The 15,137-nt window shown below is 47.4% G+C and overlaps 1 pseudogene; it reads left to right on the forward strand.

The window, feature by feature from the left end:
* Positions 1 to 1,127: 1,127 nt before the first annotated feature.
* LOC131513214 (ferritin light chain-like) lies at positions 1,128 to 1,652 on the forward strand (annotated as a pseudogene).
* The last annotated feature ends 13,485 nt before the right edge of the window (positions 1,653 to 15,137 follow it).

A 15,137-nucleotide genomic window follows, 5' to 3' on the forward strand; every position in this document is an offset into this window, starting at 1 on the left:
ATGCCATTTGGTTAATTCAGTATTGCATGGCAGGTTGATTGATTTTCCTTGTTAAGTCCCATAATTAACTCACACCAAAACCTCTTTCTCTAAAATCTCCTTTTTGAAAAATGTTAATCTTGGGGCGCCTGGGTGGCTCAGTCGGTTAAGCGTCCAACTTCAGCTCAGGTCACGATCTCGTGGTCTGTGAGTTCGAGCCCTGCGTCAGGCTCTGGGCTGATGGCTCAGAGCCTGGAGCCTGCTTCCGATTCTGTGTCTCCCTCTCTCTCTGCCCCTCCCCCATTCATGCTCTGTCTCTCTCTGTTTCAAAAATAAATAAACTTTAAAAAAAAAAAAAGAAAAATGTTAATCTTGTTGAAACATACAATTCTATATGTATTTACTGAAAAACAAAATGAATCTTATTAAAATTCAAGGTCATATTACACTGTGCCCAAAGAATCATTCTGCCATCAGGCTAAGAATCAGAAGAAACATATGGTGTACATAAAGTTGTCATGTGCAAGCAAGCAAAAAGAATATCTACTTATTCAGATGGAGAGGCAAGGGGTGACTGGGTGGCTCAGTCAGTTAGGCATCTGACTTTGCTCAGGTCATGATCCGGCAGTCTGTGGGTTTGAGCCCCACGTCGGGCTCTGTGCTGACAGCTGGGAGCCTGGAGCCTACTTCGGATTCTGTGTGTGTCTCTCTCTCTGCCACTCCCCCGACTCGCACTCTGTCCCACACTCGTGCTCTCTCACTCATTCTCTCTCAAAAAATAAAAATTTTTTAAAAATTTTATTGCTAAGATGGAGAGGCTGAAATATGATAACCAATATGTTGCCCTTAATTAACCCAGACCAACAATCAGAATATTTGGTCTGCATAATTTTCCAGAAGACATTTTAACGTCGTGGCCTCTTAAAGCAATATGGTTTCTGCAGGAAGTGCGCCCCTGGTCCTGCAAATGTCTCTTGCTTCAATAGGGTTTGGACGGAACAGATCCAGGGACACCCTTCTACCAGCCTGCGACCACCCTCTAAACATTTTTTCAGTCACAACCTTCAGAGCCATCTTCTCAGCCACCCTTTGCCTCCAGGACCAGCCAACACCCTATTTTGAGCTTAGCTCCTTATTACCGATCAACCATGAGCACCCGGATTCATCAGAATCATTCCACCGAGGTGGAGGCTGCCATCAGACACCTGACCAACATGCATCTGCGGACCTCCTACACCTACCTCTCTCTGGGCTTCTGTTTCCACCACGACCATGTGGCTCTGGAGGGCTGGGCCACTTCTTCCACAAGCTGCCTTAGGAGAAGCCTTAGGAGGGTCCTGAGCCCACTTGAAGATGCAAAACCAGTGTGGTGGCCATGCCCTCTTTCAGGATGGGCAGAAGTGTCCCAGGATGAGTGGGGTAAAGCCTTGGATGCCATGGAAGCCACCCTGGTTATGGAGAAGAACCTGAACCAGGCCCTTCTGGATCTGCACGCCCTGGCTTCTGCCTGCACAGGCCTCCGTCTCTGACTTCCTGGACAACCACTTCCTGGATGAGGAGGTGAAACTCATCAAGAAGATGGCGACCACCTGACTCTCATCTGTAAGCTGACTGGCCCCCAGACTGGGCTGGTTGAGTGTCCCTTCCAGAGGCTCACCTTCAAGCATCAGTAGGAGCCCTTGAAGCCCAACAGCCTTTGAGGGGCCCCTCTAGCATCGCCTGGGCCAGGGCTTGTGCCTGAACTTCTTGCAGCCACTAGGCAGCTTTTTAGCCACCCTGGAGCCCTCTCCCAAGCCTTGGACCAAATAGAAACAATAAAGCTTTTTGTAGCCAAAAAAAAAAAAAAGCAAAATAGTGTCTGTAAATATTCAATTATAAGAACTAAAAGGCATGACTGTGCCAGATTTTGCCCTGTTTCTACCCACCAGCCTCCTACCACCAGGATAAATTTTCATCCTTATATGAATTGCCTTTGCTCCTTCTACAGCCACTTAGCTCTGGTCATCTCCCATCCAAAAGCCTGGTCCTGTCCAGTCACCCTTGTGTCAACATGAAGGCCCTAACCACTTGGGCCATCCCACTTAGAAACCTGGACGCCTCTCCCTTACCTCACATCCAGGCAACCACCAGCCCTGCTATCTGCTCTGGCTGGCCTCTCCTCACCTGCAGAGCCCCCCTCCTGGTTCAGACCATCAACATCTCCCACCTTAACTACTGAAATACCCTCATAATTGCATGCACTTGTGCTCCCCATCAACCTGTTTTCTACACAGCAGCAGAGTGATCTTTTCTTTTTAATTTTTTCAATGTTTATTTATTTTTGAGAGAGACAGAGACAGAATGTGAGTGGGTTAGGGACAGAGAGAGAGGGAGACACAGAAGCAGAAGCAGGCTCCGAGCTGTCAGCACAGAGCCCAACGCAGGGCTCGAACTCACGAGCTGTAAGATCATGGCCTGAGCCGAAGTCAGATGCTCAACCAACTGAGCCACCCAGGCGCCCCCAGGCGCCTCAGCAGAGTGATCTTAAAGTACAAATCAATCGTGTCCCTCATTTGACCCTTTTACTTATTGCCCTTTTCTCCCAGAATCATAATAGAATCCCTCCCTACCTGCCAGGCGTGTTTCTCATGATCTGACCCCTGCCACCTTCTCTAGCCACAACACAGGCCACTTCCCACCCCCACCCTACCCCCGCTCACCACATCTGGGCACCCTCAGACTTGCTGAGGCCCCAGCTCTGTGGCTTTTCAGGGGCTTTGCACCTCCTTGGTCATCAGCCTGCAGTGCCTGTCCCTCTCAGGAAGCCTGAGCCTTTCCTATACTTCCAGACTGCTACCCTTATTACATCATTTTATGATGTGACCAGTATGATTATGGCACCCCAAAGATAACCATGCTGTAATCTTTGGAACCTGTGAGTAGGTTATCTTACATGGTACAAGGGGCCATGCAGCTGTGATTAAGAATATTGAGATGGGGAGATTGTCCCAGATAATCCAAGTGGGCCAGATATAATCATATGCGTCCTTGAATGCAGAGAACCTTTCTCACCTATAGTCAGAGAGAAGTGACACTGCTGACTTTGAAGATGCAGGAAGGGGCCATGAGTCATGGAAAGCAAGCAGCTCTAGAAGCTGAAAGAGGCAAGAAAATGGAACTTCCTCTAGAGCCTCTGCCCACGTCTTGGTTTTAGCCTGGTGAGGCCCAGGTTAGATTTCTGATCCACAGAACTGTAAGATAATAAATGTGTGTTGTGTTAAGCCCCTAAGTTTGTGACAAATTTTTTATAACAGCCAGAGGACACTAACACACATGATATTTGTGGTATTTGTCATCCCTCTAATATTAGGAATTATTTATACCATGTGGTATAAAGGCTCTGGAGTCAGACCGCCTGGGTCAAGCTCCCACTTTTCCACCCACTAGCCAGATGGCTTCGGGCAGTTACGCTAACAAGCTTAAGCTAAGCTTCTAGTCCCTGATCCATAAGAAAGGGATAATAATGCTTATCTCCAAGGGTGCTCATGAGAATTCAGTAAGATAACACGAAGAAGCACTTAGCATAATGACTAGCACAGAGTAAGCCTTCAATAAGAGTAGGCCACCATGAGTGTTGTGATTGTTGGGTGTGTGACTATTTCTTTGCTCTCACAAGATTATAAACTCTGTGAAGATAGGCACCAGTGACTTTATTGCTCATTGCTGTATTTCCAGGCCCAAGCACAGAGCTGGATGGAGTAGGTAGTCAGTGTAGAAATGGATGGATGGATGGATGGATGGATGGATGGATGGATGGATGGGTTTACATGTTAACTACTTTAGGTCCCAAGCATTACATAAGGCCTAATTCACCTGGTTAGCTCAACAATACGAGCTGAGTGCTGCTGTGCATGGTAGGCATTTTGCCTTGTGCTGATGAATAGAAAAGGAAAAACACCCCCCCTCAATCCTCAGTTTGTTCTCAGTTTTTAAGAGTCTCTTATGGTTTGGCTCTCTCCCTCTCTAACTTTTTCTTTTTCTTCCCCTCCCCCATGGTCTTCTGTTAAGTTTCTCAGGATCCACCTAAGAGTGAAAACATACGGTATCTGTCTTTTTCTGATGACTTACTTCACTTAGCATAACACCCTCCAGTTCCATCCATGTTGCTACAAAGGGCCATATTTCATTCTTTCTCATTGCCACGTAGTACTCCATTGTGTATATAAACCACAATTTCTTTTTCCATTCATCGGTTGATGGACATTTAGGCTGTTTCCATAATTTGGCTATTGTTGAAAGTGCTGCTAACATTGGGGTACAAGTGCCCCTATGCATCAGCACTCCTGTATCCCTTGGGTAAATTCCTAGCAGTGCTATTGCTGGGTCATAGGGTAGGTCCATTTTTAATTTTTTGAGGAATCTCCACACTGTTTTCCAGAGCGGCTGCACCAGTTTGCATTCCCACCAACAGTGCAAGAGGGTTCCCGTGTCTCCACATCCTCTCCAGCATCTATAGTCTCCTGATTTGTTCGTTTTAGCCACTCTGACTGGCATGAGGTGGTATCTCAGTGTGGTTTTGAGTGATGGGCATTGAGGAGGGCACCTGTTGGGATGAGCACTGGGTGTTGTATGGAAACCAATTTGACAATAAATTTTGTATTTAAAAAAAACTTAAAAACAAATAAATAAAAATATATTGAGAAAAAAAAAAGGAAAGGAAAAACAAAGTGCCCCTTATTGTCTGTGACTTACAGCAGCCCCGAGTTCTCCATGGGTACATACAAGGCAAAAGCACTAGATGGCATGGACTGAGTGTCATGAAAGTGACAAGCCAGAGACCCCTCAGAGATATAAAAGACGATATGGTCTCATCTATTTTGGGTGATCTGGGAAGCTTTTTTGGAGGTGGTGAGATGTGAGAGGGTATTTGAGTCTGGGCAAAGTTTCTATCGGGTGAGAGCAAAGAAGGAAAAGCATTCTGGTTATGTTGGAGGAATAGGAGACAGCAGCCTGCAAGAGTAAGTCTGACCCATTTTTTAGATGGTTTTGAACACCAGCTAAAGACTCTGGGCTGCCCCTTAAACGCAGGGAGAACGGGTGACGAGTTCAGATCCCGGAAGCAGCACAGTGGAGCAAATCAATAAGACGATGGCAGGACCGGGCTGGACAAACAGCCATCCCACCTCATACACCATGTGGGGGTACAATTACTAGGTTTTAAAGATGGGGGCAAAACCAGATGATAAGACGTTGCTGATCTTCACTTTCAAAACTTCTCTGGAATTTGTTGTTTTGACGGCCAGATCTGGATCCTCGCCCTTGCCGGTCTTGAGCTTTGTTCACTAGCCTGGGTAGCAATCTCTGTGCTCTCACCAGCTCCCTGGGCTGCGCAGCTCCTCTTTTGTGGGCTCCCACTGTGAACCTATTCAGATGCTTCTCCCAAAGTGCTGGTGGTTTCCTCTCAAGCTCTCAGCAGGGCCCTTTTAGGGTTCAGTCAGCTTGGAGCCTGTCTGAGAGCCTTGAAAGTATAATAAAGGGTAAGTCAGCAGTCCTTGCCAAGAACCCCAAAACCTTAGTCTGTGGGCGATAACCCTCCCCATCTGGACATAAAAGCAGCCTCCCTTAAAAAAGCAAGTTTTGTCTCATCAGCGACTGACACAGAGCTGCGGGTGAAACCCAGCCCGATCCTGGGAATCTGCTTGCACACAGACAGGTACAGAACCTTTCTCCACCCTTGACTTGTGATGCCAAACTCTACTGTAAAACATTTACTCGAGAAAAGTCTCCAGGTGGGGTTTATTTCTATTACAAATCGCACTCGAATATTTCCCAAATGTTTTCTGAAATCAGTCCCGTGCACTTTTTAAAAGCTCTGTGTTTCCAAATTCTTTTGAAATGTGTAGTGATCAATGCAGGTTCTGAGTTGAGTATTCCTGCTCATGCCACATTTTCACCTAATTTCCAATCTTTTGTGGTATCCTTGATTAGTAAGGTACTTGATGTTATCTTTTACTGTGGGCCCTTGACTGTAGAAAAATGTTGAAATGACTCATCGATCATAATAAAAGACTTCAAAGGGATCCAAGTTAAACCTCAGGATTCTGAGGCACACACTAGACAGTAAATTTCTTGTATTTCAACCTCAGGACAATGAGACTAGTGGAGAATTTTGCTAAAAATGCCTAATGAGTATGTTAGTCACATCTAAAAATCATCTGTTGTCCACATGTTCACATTATATATATGTGTGTTATCTCTACATATAGAGACAACACACACATATATAGGGGATGGGGGGCTGTGGGGGGAGTGCGTTGCCTCCGCCAAGCATTTATAGTGTAGCAAGATGTAGTTTCAACTATTCATTTCCACTGATCCAATCCCTAAACATCAGAGGTCGCTGTAAAAGAAGAATAAAGTGACTCCCTTGGGATGGAAGCCTTGCCCCCAACCAAACCAGAGATGCTGCAAAGCACCTGATTCACACTTTGTCTCTATGGGCTGCAGTTTGAAACACAAAGTTGAAATCCATTAAATGATTGCCTTAAATCCCAATTCAGAAACACTTTTCTGTCGTACTTCTATGAATTCTGCCTTATGTTTTTCAAAGCAACCAAGTATTTGGCTGGATTAAATTTTTAAAAAGACAAAAGATATCCATTGTGTGTTTAGTGTTAATAAAGCTTTTAGAAATAATGTAGTGCAGGTTAAAAAATGAACACAATAAAAAATAAAGGACTCTCTTTTTATTAGAACTTAAAATTTCTGACCACAAGGAAAAAAGTCTGTAACTATGTATGGTGATGGATGATAACTAGACTTAGTGCAGTGATTGTTTCTAAATTTATACAAATATTGAATTATATTGTTGTACACTTGAAACTAATATAAGGTCGTATGTCAATTATACTTCTAGGAAAAACAAGGACTTCCTTTTGGAAATATACATTTAAAGGACAGGATCTTTCTTTTGAATGTTTCTTTATTTATTCTGAGTAGGGGAGGGGCAGAAAGAAAAGGAGAAAGAGAGAATACCAAGCAGGCTCTTTGCCATCAGCACACAGCCTGACATGGGGCTGAATCCCACGAACCGTGAGATCTTGACCTGAGCCAAAACCAAGAGTTGGACACTTAACTGACCCAGCCACCTCGGCGCCCCTAAAGTACGTGATCTCTATATACAGGCTTTCAGTTATGGAACAAACAACTCACAGGAATAAAAGGCAGAGCATAAGGAATACAGTCAAAGATACTGCAGTAACGTTGCATGGTGACAGATGGTAGCTATACTCATGGTGGGCGCAGAATAATGTATAAACTTTGAACCACTGTGTTATATACACCTGAAACTAATGTAATGTTGTGTGTCAACTGTACTCAAATAAAAAATACATGTAAATATGATACATGTCTTCCATTTCTTGCCATGGATTTAATGAGGAGTCGCTAAATGGGAGGAGCCAAAGGGCAATGGACACATCCCTGGGGTGTCCACAAGCTCAAAAGAAAACGGACACCTAAGTGCCTGTAGTGCCGGGCTGACTTGGCGAATAGCAAACTGGGGTTGTAAGTGACATCAAGGCTGCAAGGAAAAGGTAATCTGTGCTCACTGGTGGAATCAGGAATCACGTGGTGGTTCCATTCACCCGAGGTCTTAAAGGGTAAGTAGGACTTCAATACGAGAGAAGTCCCCAGCCAAGCATAGCACAGTCATAGGCCAAGGGCATGAGAAGGATGGCTCAGCTGTAAGGCAGCTGGCACTGGGGCCTCTGGGGGGCAGGTAAGGGGGCTGGGAGTACAGGGGTGGTGATAGCACCTGCCCTTACAGTGGTAGATTAGAGTCAGGTTGGAAAGGGTTCTAGATGTGTGTAGAGAGTTAGGACATTTCTCTGCAGAAAATGGGTCCAGAGAACGTTTTGAACAAAGAAGGACTTTAGAAAGATGAATCCTACAGTGAGCCGAAGGACAGCATGAAGCTTGGAAGGAGGTGGAAAGATTCGCTGGGAGGGGAGCGTCTGCCTTACGCAAAAATCAGGTGGGTTTTAACATGAAAATTGATGGTGTAGAGACAGGAAGGAGAGCGGGTATGGTTCAGCAGTAAGTCAACATTGGGTAACTGATATCATCGGGGGGCAGAGGACGGCTCAAAACTTCCAAGTGGGAGAGATGGAGAGATAGGGAATTAAGGAAGACAGAGAAGGCAAGAGAAAATGCAGATGTGAAACCAATTAAGTAATTAATGTTTCCTTTTTTTAAAAGTGATGCCTGATCTGACTCCTAAAGTCTTCAGGTTCACTGGTCAAAAAGAAAAAGGCAAACACACACACACACACACACACACACACACTAGAAAAAGGGGAAAGCATGAGCATAGCCACAGAGGTGAGAGTCTGAGGCTGTCAGAATAGCAGGAGGAGAGGACGGTTGGCATAGACTCAGGCCAAGTGGCAGGATGGGGGACAAATGTGAGAAATCATTCGCAGGCAAAAATCAATAACATCTGATGATGATGTAGGGGATAAGAGAGAGGGGGAGGATCAAGAAAGTATCTCAGGTTTCAAGCTTAAGTGACCCCTGGGATTTTGCTCCCACATTGGAAATGGAGAATAAATGTGAAGGAGGAGACAAGTCAGGGAAAGATGATGGATGCCACTTTGACCCTGCTGAGTTTAAGGGGTGGGGGAGCCAGTGGGGACAGTTTCTAGCCCGACAGAGACGTGCAGAGCTGAGCCGAGAGAACCAATGAGACGAAGACACAAAGCATTACATTGTTGGCAGCAAAGTAAACCCCGCCTGTGTGGCATCACTCTGAAAGAGCAAAGAGAAAGAGAGCACACGTCTCTCTCTCTATGCAGACAAAAGAACCAAACACTGAGCACCACGTAGGTCAGAAGAAAAGAAATAATCCAAAAATAGTTGTCATAAAGAGGTATCGATACCATCAGACCACACGGAACTAAAAACTGTAGCAAAGGACAAGTTACTGATTCGTTCATGAGCATGCCACCTGCTATTCCACTGACAATTTAACCATCTGGTTGAGCAACAATTTGGCATTTCATTACTTACTGCCAATCATGGAAACGCCACCAGGATATCTGGAGGGACGCCTCCCGCCTCTCGAACCCATGTGCCATTTTAATCAACGCTTCGCACTTTGAACATTCTGTATGGTAAGGTGATCGGAGAGGCAACACCATTTACAGAACAGATTAGAAAATGTCCATCTAACACTCTACTTGAAGACAAGAGGGTTCTTTATCCTAGGACCCTATTAATACAAGTTTAAGAGTTGAGATGTTCTTGATGAACAAAAATGTGTCACTTAGTAGAGCTGGTGAAACAGATCTCCTGCTGGGATTCAGCCACTGAACTTTTGTGTGCTCTGCCTGAGCAGCCCACGGACCGAGCTCTCTTTTGGAGACTCGCATAAATGTGGAAAGTGAATGACATCACCTTCAACGGGTGCTCTCAGACGAGCTGACACCACATTTAACAGAAGCCCAAAAAATGCAGGAACTCAATCAGCTCAAATAGACATGGCGGCCGAACTTGATCTGCCAGGAATTCTCCCACCTAGAGCTCTATGAAACAATAAATGTCTAGAACCTTCTGGTTTTCAATGATTAAATGGAGCAACTTCTGTAACCAAAGTCAAATAACCTCACAAGGCTTGCTGACCACCCTTTGCGATAGAAACACCCAATAGTACGAACGGGTAACGGTGATCTGGGCTCCAAGCCCAGGAGAGGGAGAGAGGGAAGGGAAGCAGGGTCTCAGACTGCCCTTAACCCTTAATTACAGGACGGAGTGGCTCATTCACAGCTTCCCTGCCTGAGTTCTCTATCTCCCCGGCCGTCTCTGCCCCCCGCCCGCCACCCCCCTGGGGAGGTTGTGTCCTTCTTTCATTTCTTGTGTCAGATTTCGGGCTGACACGTGGTAATTGATTCCGTTGCTGGTTAGACGGGTGTTAAATGGGAGGGATGAAGTTTCAGTGAAAACAAATAGCACTTCATGGGTCTGACCTTTCCTCTTTGGAGCTTTTGTTGTGGTCGGCTCTGGGGTGTGCAGTTCAAGCGCATCAAGCGCATGTGAGCCCATCGCGTCTCTGCCTGCAGTCGCCTGGTTCACCTTCATCAGCTCCCATCGAGCCCACGGCAGCTGGACTGTCACCGTGTCGCTTCTGGCTTGATGACGGTCCCGCGGCAGGTGGAAGCTCCAATTTGCACCCGAGAACCGGTATCCCAGAGGCCCAGGTGGCTGAGCACGGCCTGAGCCTTGTAGGGTCACGCGCCTTCATGGAGATGACCTCCACTCAGAGGATAAGACTTGGCCCTTCAATGACAGCACGCCTGTCAAGAGCCGCTTCCAGTCTGTGGCACAATCTCAGTATTCTGCTCCATCCACCCAAAGGAGGCATCAGTGCTGTGCCTCGACCGCTGTGAAATTCAAAGTGGCCTCAGTAGAATGAATACTTTTGGCTTATTGTCATGAATGCCCTCTGCATTTCCCAGATCCCCTTCAGGACCGAAGGGTGCCCTTCTCCAGGGCTGGGAGGCAGTCCGTCCTCTGCAGATGCTGCCCTTGGCTGAAGGGTGCCACCTTGCACAAGATCACACCCTTTTCCTGGGACAGCTGGAATGCAAGGACCCACCGACAGGTCAGGAGCATGACAGCCGGACCCTCCTGCTCTGACTCAGCACGACGCTGAGGGCCAGGCCAACTTCCCATGGGGTAACAGCAGCATTGCTCAGCCTCTTCTCTGCCCCTTGCTGCTTCCTTCCCTCCTCCTCGGTCACAAGAGTGCCCCTGACAAACATCCCACACGCTAACACCCCCCTCAGAGTCTGCCTCCCAGGAACCCAGCCTGATGCCAGAAGTGCCGTGAAAAAGTGGAGGCTCGTTGATAGGATTTTGGAGCTGCATCACCCACTGCCTGGCCAGCGATAAAGACCTCATCACATAGCCCATGGCTCAAGGAGGCATTGTAATTGCTGAAACTTCCAGCATAGTGAACTAGGGTAGCCTATGGGGCAGGAAACGGCCAAGCATCAGCTGCTGGAGAAATCCCTATGGAATTTTTATCTTTCTCATCTTTATCAAGAGATGAGACTGGGTGACTGTTGCCGGGGCTACTGATGTTGGGGAGATTGACCAGGAAGGCCTGAGGACATTAACTCTCAGTTGAATGCTAAGCATGGCAGCCAGAAGGTCCCCTTGCCAGTCTGGGAAGGGACTCTGCCATATGTCTTCAAATTGCAGAGAAAGCTAAGGATCAGACCCAGGACTTAGTCATAAAAATACCAGAACTCCACAGAACTTTATCCCCCAACCCGGCAACTCTGTTAGGGCAAAACTCAGAGCTCCTGTATGGAAGGACAGAAGAATGACACCCTGGGATACAGGGTGGGGCTATCCAGGGTGATGACCTCCAGTCTTGAAGGCTAGAACCCCTTGAACTCTCTGAGCCTTCAAAGAGGTCACTCCTCCCCATCAGAACTAGTGCCTCCTGATTGCAGGAGGACACTGTGCAGAGACCTCTACCCTGCGAGACACACACACACACACACACACACACACACACAGAGGATCTGTCCCCTCCTCACCTCGAGCCCTAGAATTAGGTCACAACATGATGGACCAAGGAAATACTGGGCTTTCCAAGGAGGGAAAGGAACAGACCCTGAGGAGCTGCGGGCTCCAGGCAACACATACTGGCAGGAGCCAGAAGAGGAGGCAGGGGCCAGGCCCTCAGGGCTCTGGATCAGGGACAGAACACAAAGCTGCAGAAGCAAGAGTTTATCCACAAGAGAACGTTATTCTGTGATCCGGATACAACACCTGTATCAGTTTGCTCAGGCTGCTGTAACAAGATACCATAGACCGAGTGGCTTCAACTACAGAAATTTATTTCCTCCCAGTCCTGGAGTCTAGAAAATTGTTATCAAAGTGTCAGTAGGGTTAGTTTCTTCTGAGGGTCCCTCTCCTTGGCTTGTAGGCGGCCGCCTTCTCCCTGTGTCCTCACATGGCCGCTCTCCTCTGTGTGTATGGACATCCCAATCTTCTCTTCTTATCAGGACACCCGTCAGATTAGATGAGGGCCCAGCCTAATGACCTCATTTTAATTTAATTATCCCTTTGAAGACCCTGCATGCAACTACTATCACATTCAGAGGTACTGGGGGGTTAGGACTTCAACATATGAATTGATGGGGGTGGCAGGGGACACATAACAACACCCCAACAAAAACTTCAAGAGGCGGGGCGCCTGGGTGGCGCAGTCGGTTAAGCGGCCGACTTCAGCCAGGTCACGATCTCGCGGTCCGTGAGTCCGAGCCCCGCGTCAGGCTCTGGGCTGATGGCTCGGAGCCTGGAGCCTGTTTCCGATTCTGTGTCTCCCTCTCTCTCTCTGCCCCTCCCCCGTTCATGCTCTGTCTCTCTCTGTCCCAAAAATAAATTAAAAAACGTTGAGAAAAAAAAAAAAACTTCAAGAGGCAAAATTAGCATGCTGCTGGGGTGGCTCTTGGAAGCTTGGAGCAAACGATGGCCATACCGAGGAAGTAGAAGTGCCAGGATCACCACGATGGACAACGAAGGACGAGTAGAAAGGCTCAGGGGATCAGGGGAGAGGACAGGTTGAATGCACAGAAAGGCCAGAAAACCCAGTAGATGCTGTTCCGCGGAGACCCCAGGGCATCCCACATGCTGAAGCGTGGAGTGAGCTGGCAAGAGCCGACAGCACCACTGAAAAGCTTCTCTGCAGGGCCGGGCGGCAGGAGATGGCAGCACAAGAACAGCATGACAGGACCCAAAATAGGAGAATCCAGCAGCCGTCAGGAGCTGGACCGACAACTGTCCTGATGAGTGCATGCCCAGGGATGATCTGGGCAGAGAGAAGAGATGAATCTTAGAGAACAGTGCCCCCAGAGGCTGGCAGAGCAACGAACCAAAGTATTGCTCTGTCCATCCTCCCAGAGGACTCTGCCCTGGAGGATCGGGACACTGGGTGAGTGAACCCATTCTCTAGCCATTACCCTGGTCCCCACAGGAATCATAGGGATGGGTCGGGCAGTGGCAAACCCCACACAGATAAGAGCTACCATAGTGAAGAAGTCCAAGGGGAAGACTCTAAAACTGCCCCCACCCCAGCCAAGAGAGCAAATCCAAAACGATATCATATCCTGGGGTGGATTTTAAAGCTGAGAATTGCCCTCAAAGACTCACAGGATACACAGAGCGGCCCCTATCCTATCACCATTGAATTAATCAGCCTGGTATCTGCAGAAATCAGATGGGGGCTGAAGGATGATGGTCTCCCACAAACTTGGGCAGCCAGCACAGCTGGCACTGAGGCTTCCTGGCCTGACGGTGTAACCTCACTTAAGCATACGCTCGGGTACAAAGAATGCAGCCTTTGATCTGGGGACTGTGCCCTTTTGGTTCCTATCAAAAGAGAATCGGAAACCATTCACATTAACTCAGAACAGACAAAGGTAGTCACTTGCAGTGTTGACTCGGGGCTATGTTAACTCTCCCCTCTGTGTCACCACGCAGTCTGAGGAGGCCTGGACCAGCTGGCCATCTGGAGAACATCACCGTGGTGACGACATCGTGTGAACGGGACCGGAGAAGCAACAAGTGGCAAATACACGGGCGCCTTCATAAGTCAGACTCACCCAGTAAACACAACGGAAGTAATTCCCCGAGGACTCAGGGCCCTGCCACATCAGTATCCTTTTTAAAGGTCCCAGATCTGGGGCATGCCAGGATATCTTAGCCAAAGAACAGAACAAATTATTGGACCTCACTCTTCCTAAAACAAAGACCTCAGCACAACACTGGGTGGGTTTCTTTGGGTTCTCGGGGTTCCACAGTTAGGAATACTGCTCGTGTCCATTTCAAAGGGACACAAAAGTTTTGAATAGGGACCAAACTGGAAAAGGGTCTGCAAAGAAAGGCCCAGGCTGCAGGGCAAGTGACTTAAAACTTGAGCCTTGTGGACCAGCAGATGCTGTGGCATTAGAAGCATTAGAGATGAGGGGTGCCTATGTGGCTCAGTGGATTAAGCGTCTGACTTGATCTCAGGTCAGGATTTCATGGTTCATGAGTTCAAGCCCCGTGTCGGGCTCTGTGCTGACAGCTCAGAGCCTGGAGCCTGCTTTGGATTCTGTGTCTCCTTCTCTCTTGCCTCTCTGCTGCTTATTCTCTCTCTCTCTCTCTCTCTCTCTCTCTCTCTCTCTCAAAAATAAACATTTTAAAAAATTTTTTTACAGCATTAGAGATGGAAAAAGACACTCCCAGCTCAGACCCATAGAGTTCCAGAATAGGCCATGTCAACTACAGCAAATAACTACACAACTTTAGAGAAAACGGCTCCTAGCATGCTACTGGGCCCTGGAAGAAATGGAGTACCTGACCCCGGGACATCAAGTAACCAGTCATCCATGATGGGCTGGGCTGCATCACACCCATAAAGCCACATGGTTGGGCAGGCCCAGCTGCAATTCCTTGTAAAACAGACATCCGTACCAAGGTCCATACAAGCCATACAGGCGGGTAGCCCGGACCCCGCATTACTCACCACTGTTGCTAAGTACCTCTCCGTAGCTCAAACCTACTGCCACATGCAATGTCTGTTATGAACAGCTGACGGAGGAGGGAAAAGACCACGCTTGATTTATCCTGGGGTCCACTGAACATGAGGGTACAAGTGGAAATTCGCCAGCGGCTGCAATACGGCCTCCTTCACAGGGTAGCCTTGAAAGACAAAAACGAGAGGGAACCATCCCAGTGGACACAGCTTTGGATGGCACATACTCCATGTTTAAGGGGAATCTGGAAACTGCCCGTGTGCAGATAGCATAAACTTCTTACGCTTCAGTGGGATGTCCTGGGTCGTCTTGTCCCTGAATCTAGCTGAGCATCAGAATTATTTGAGAAACTTTTAAATGGAGATCCCTAAGCCCCTCCCCCAAATTACTAAATAGACATTCCAGATATGGAGCTCACAAATCTATGTTTTAATAAGATTCATAGTGATTCTCATATTGCTAGTCCTGGTATATAGGAAACGTTCATCTAAGTGACAAGCAACGTCCCAGTGAAGAACAAAAATACTGATAAATTAGCAAACACATAACTAAATGTATTGTGGTAACTATTTTTCTGTATATTTGTGT

The sequence above is a fragment of the Neofelis nebulosa genome, chromosome 5 (genome assembly GCF_028018385.1).
Source record: "Neofelis nebulosa isolate mNeoNeb1 chromosome 5, mNeoNeb1.pri, whole genome shotgun sequence".
NCBI classification, from domain to species: Eukaryota; Metazoa; Chordata; class Mammalia; order Carnivora; family Felidae; genus Neofelis; species Neofelis nebulosa.